The following is a 5,862-nucleotide window of genomic DNA, read 5'->3' as shown; positions in this document are numbered from 1 at the left end:
GGATGAAGGATACCTATTATCCAAATTATGACATGCAATTAGACAGACAACCTATAGAGTCTGCATCATATACATATATGTATACATATATGTATATACACACATGTTATATATGTACATATACATATTTCTGTGTAACAAGCAATACAGACGCATAATTGGAGGAAGTCTGTGTATATATATATGTATATATATATAATGTATAATATATGTAACAAGCAATATAGATGCGTAATTGGAGGATAATCTGGAGGAAATTGCAAAGTTCCCTTAATAACCACAAACCTCTCCCAGAAACAAAGACCAATCTCTTTAATATCAATATTTCCTCATTCTGTTGTATAGCTATGACTCATGGAAGACTTTAGTCTCTAAAGAAATTATACTTATTAAAAATGACTAACATATAAAGGACAATGGAGAAGCACATGTTAAATACGAACAGGCTGCAAATAAGAAATAAGGGGCTTCAAAACACAGGAGTAAAGAATGTCATCAAGGAAATGTATTATAGAAAAAAGAAGGAAGGCTGGTCACGGGTTTGAGAGCAAAGAATAACAAATGGACATCTTGAGCATTCCACTGGTATCCTCCCAATGTAAGGAATACTGAAGAAGGCTCCCAGCACATTAGGTAGACCCCATGTGATAAACTTTTGGAAAGACATGGACAAGAGTTACACAAGATGATTGGGCATCAGTGACTTGGGATCTCCATCATTGGAGGGAATGCTGAAACTGATGAAAGTACAGACACATTTGAATATTTGATTACATACCTACAAATAAATAGGAACCCCCCCAAAATTCAAATAGCATAAATGGATTAGTGGAGATGAGGAAAATTAAGAAAGTAGATTTTAATAAGACTGGATTTTAGCCTGTGGTTAGCTGGTTGTTATTTGATTATTTCAGTGCTGTTTTAAGAGAAATTGCTTTGAGAAATATCAGTGGTTGTGATCAAGGAGAGTTGGCAAAGTAAGCAGAAACCCAGAAGAAAATAAAAGAAACATGTTTTAATAGCTTTTTAAAATTTATTTAACTTATTTTTTTAAATAAGTCTTTATTGATATCTTCTGTTTCTTACATCATCATAGCTTTCTCCAGCATCCTTTCCCTTCCCCCTCTGAGAGAGCTATACCATATAACAGACAGTCTTTTTTGGAGAGGAAAAAAAATAGAATAACTGATTGATATGTTGAAAAAGTCTGAAAACACATACAATGTGTAATACTTGTAAACCTCCCACCTCCACAAAGGGATGGATTGGGGATGTCTTCTCATATCTGTTCATTTGAGTTCTGCTTGATCTTTATAATTTTGTTACATGTGCTTTTGATTTTTTTGGTGTTTAGTTGACACCATTGAGAGCATTGTTGACAAGATTATTAGTTGATCTTTCTGCTTACGTTTTTCTGGTTATTGTGTATATTGTTTCTTTGGCTATACTTACTTCACTCTGCATCAGTTCAAATAAGTTTTTTCCAGGCTTTTCTATATTTATCACACATATCATTTCACACATCACAGTAATATTTTATTACATTCATGTGCTACAATTTGTTTAGCTATTCTCCAATTGATATACATATATTTTACTTCCACTTCTTAACTAACATAAAAAAATGCCACTGTCAATATGAAATCTCTGCTTCAAAGGATATGGATATTCAAAGGATATGGATATTTTAATCATTTTATTTGTATAATTCCAAATTGCTTTCCAAAATGGTTATACTGTTTCATAGCTCCATCAACAATGTATTAGTATGCCGGTCTTTCCACAGCCCCTCCAATATTTATTATTGTCATTTTGAGTCATTTTTTATCAATTTATAGGGTGTGAAGTAAAACCTCAGGGTTGTTTCAAATTCCATATCTCTTATTACTAGCTATTTTCTCTTATTACTAGTTATTTTATAATTTTTTAAATTTAACTTAATTTTTTAAAATAAACTTATTATGTATTTATTTTAACATTCTTTTCTCCTACCATCTCCCCCACCACTGAAAAGGCAAGCAAAATTATATCAATTATACATGTGAAATAGTACAAAATATTTCTCTGTATTAGCCATACAAACTAAAAAAAAGCAACAACAACATTAAAAAACAAAGTTAGTATTTTTGATCATTCTATTGATCAGAGTAGCCAAGTCTTTCACAGATGATCATCATTACAACATTGCTTTTACTATGCACAATGATCTCCCAGTTCTTCTCATTCACTTTGCATCAATTCATATAGGTTTTTCCACTTTTTTTTTCTGAAACTACTCCCCTCATCATTTCTTATAGCACAAGAGTATTCCATTACATATGCCACAACTTGTTCAACCACTCCCCAATTAATGAGCATCTCTCAATTTCCAATTCTTTGCCACCACAAAAAAGAGCTGCTATAAATATTTTTGTACGTATGGGTCCTTTTTTTCTTTTACTTTGAATTCTTTGGGGTACAGACCTAGTAGTGTTATTGCTGGGTCAAAGAGTATGCAGTTTTATAGCCCTTTGGGAATAGTTCCAAATTGTTCTCCAGAATGATTAAACTAATTTATAACTCCACCAACAATTCATTAGTGTACCTATATTCCCTCAACCCCTCCAGCATTTGTCATTTCTGATAGGTGTGAGGTAGTATTCCAGAGCTGTTTTAATTTTTATTTCTTTAATCAATAGTGATTTGGGGTATTTTTTCATGATTATAGATAGCTTTGATTTCTTCTCAAAGCTGCCTGTTCTTTACACATATTATCTCATCTGATCCTCACAACAACCCTGTGAGGTAGATGCTCTTATTTCCATTTTACAGTTAAGCAACTGAGGTAGACAGACTTTCATTGACTTATCCAGGGTCACAAAGCTAGTAAGTATCTGAAGCTAGATTTTAGCTGGGTCTTCTTGACTCCAGGCCCATCATTCTATTCACTGTGCCATCTAGTCACCCAGACTGGCCTAACCGAGCATAAGATTTCTTCACCCCCAGACCTTTCCAGCCACCATTAAGAATGACCTTCTTATCACTCAGTACAATTAACTAAGAACTCTCATCACTTGGTGTTTCTTTCTCAGGGCAAGCAATTTTCTACCTTCTGCTTTCTTAGCCCTGTGGTTCTATTTCTTTCTGAGGAAAAAAAGTACCCTTCTTCCCCTACCATCCATCCTTTGGCATTCATTCTTATTCAGCTCAGACATACATCTCACCTGTCTCCCATCCCCTCTGCTCCCACTCTTCCCCCACCCTCATTCAACTATGCTTTTTGGAAGCTCTCTCTATTGTTAATTTCATCTTAGATCTTTTCCTCTCAGATCTTTCCCTCTCGCACATTTTCCATCTTCTGGCACTCACAGAAAGCTGGCTTGGCCCCTTGCTGCTCTCTTCCATACTGGCTACTCCTCCTTTCATGTGTTTCTTCTCTCACACACCAACTGCCTAGACCAGAAGGAAGAATCAGGATATTCCATGTGACCCCCTACCACTCAGAGACCTTCCTCCTGTTACCATCACTAAGAAGCAATCCTTTGAGGTTTACTTCATCCATCTACATCACCCTGACCAGATCTCTGCTGTTACAACCAGTATTCTGACTTTCCTGACACTCTTACTTCTTTGTTTCTTTGGTTTAGAGTTTAGTAGGCATATTCATTTAATTCTTTTTAATTTATAATTGTTGACAGACACTATCACTTGTTCTAAATACATTAATTAGTTTCTTAATAAATAGAGGAGACTAATAAGAATCACTCTTGTCAGCAATGTATAATTTGTGGTTTGGTTTTTTAATACTTAATTGGTGCTTTAGAAAAATAATAAAACCCTATAGCCTTCCAGTAACAATCTTCCATAGATTCGTCCTTTAGAACAAAGAAAAACATCAACCAATCCAATCCACATAGTAATTACACTTGGTATCCTATGTAACATCCTGCACCTATAGTCTCCAACCTTTTTACCAACAATGGGAAAATGTGATTCATCAGTGAGACTTTGGAACCACGGTTGCATTTAATTTGATTGTTGATGGGTTTTCATTTATGTTATTGTAATCATTATGTATCTTGTTCTGCTGGTTCTGTTTGCTTTGTATTAATTCACTTAAGTCTCTCCATGCACCTTGGAGTTTCTTGTGTTCATAATTTCTTATGGTATATTAATACTTTGTTACATTCATAAGTGCTAAGGGCTACTTCTTGCTCTCTGAGTGAACCCAAGGCAAATGAGAAATGGGGTATATGGAATAAGGAGAAGTTTTCAGGACCATGGTTTGTACTCAGCAAACTGCCCAAAAATGTTTATATTGCAATAGCACACACTCTATGGGATGGATTAAGAAACCTCATCACTATAGCCCCAGCACTGTTAGTCTGCATGAAATCTGACATTTTCACTGAATGTCTAATTATTAAACTTCACTTCCAGAGTTAGTATGTGAAATTACCCAGAACTCAGAATCTGCACTTCCAGACTACGCCTATTGGTGCTTTACGGGCAGCAAAAGAAATTTATCTGGTTGGCCTGTTTGAGGACATCAATCTATGTGTTATCCTTGGCAAGCATGTCACAATCATGCCAAAAGATATCCAGCTAGCAAGCTGCATACTGGGAGAACAGAACATGCTTAAACTTCACATGGGATGGGAAACATTCATCATTCTCAAAGTAAAACAAAACAAAACAACCTCTTCTTCCTGTTGTTGGTAGTTCTGAATGTTAAATATTTTCCCTGACGAGAGGAAGAGAAACCTAAAGTATGTGATTGCAAGTGGAAAAATAAGAGACACAATTAGGTTTTAGCATTTTTTTCCATTTTCATTTATGTGTGAATTTCAAATATGAATTTGAGGCCATAAAGCATTAATATAGTCAAAAACATTTCTGTGAATAAGCTTCAACAATTCAACTTTATGATAATTATAAGTAACCCTGCTAAATTTTTCTAGACAAAGTAGTATTTGGATTTTTTTAAACAAGTAAATTTTTGCATTGATAGACAAACAAAAATATAAGAATATAGCTCATGCACCATTTTCTTCATGAAGCATCTCCTGATCCTCCCAACTGTTAGTGCCCTCCCTCCATAACTACTTTATATATGCATATATGTATGTATATATTATACCTTACATATGTGTGTATTTATTAACTTTGTATTTATACTATATATATTTTTACATCTACTTGTTTCCCCCATTAGAATATATGCTTATTGAAAAATAAGAAATATTTCATTTTTTTTGTACTTGTATCCCCAGTGCCTAGGTGTGCCTAACACATAATAGGAGCTTAATATTTGTTGATTGATTAATTGGTTGATTGATTCCCCAACCTCAGCATTCATATTCCATTTCTATACATTTTTGCAAAAGCCAACATCTGTGCCTAGAATAAACTCTCTTTGGAGGAGAAGTTCAATTCAGGATCTTTATCTTGTGCCACATAGTAGCTGCTTAATAAAGGTTTGAGGTTTCCTTCTTTTCTGAAACTTTCCCTTATCCTTCCAGCCGGGATCATCAGCAAGAACTCTTCTTCTTTACCTTTTCAAATCACACCATATTGTATTTGTTCTCCTACATGTAAAATGCCCCCAGTAAAAATTGCTTTAGTTTGGTCTTTGCATTCTCAGGGCCTTTCACACAGTAGGCACTTTAAAAACATTTTTTGAATTGCTGAATGGGTATAATTTTCCAAACTGACCAAAAGTTCATGCATACCTTTTCTCAGCTTTGGTCATCCTTCAGTGGAACTAGATTTACATAGTAAGACAACTCTTAGTTTGCTGACCCACCTCACTCCTTCAAGAGATCAGATCATTCTAGGTCAGTAATGACTTGTCTCCAGGTATATTCGGATAATTAGGTAACT

Source organism: Vombatus ursinus, unplaced genomic scaffold (genome assembly GCF_900497805.2).
Source record: "Vombatus ursinus unplaced genomic scaffold, bare-nosed wombat genome assembly UNPS02014772.1, whole genome shotgun sequence".
Taxonomy (NCBI): Eukaryota; Metazoa; Chordata; class Mammalia; order Diprotodontia; family Vombatidae; genus Vombatus; species Vombatus ursinus.
The sequence above is the reverse complement of the archived record's forward strand: the minus strand, read 5'-3'. Positions refer to the sequence as shown.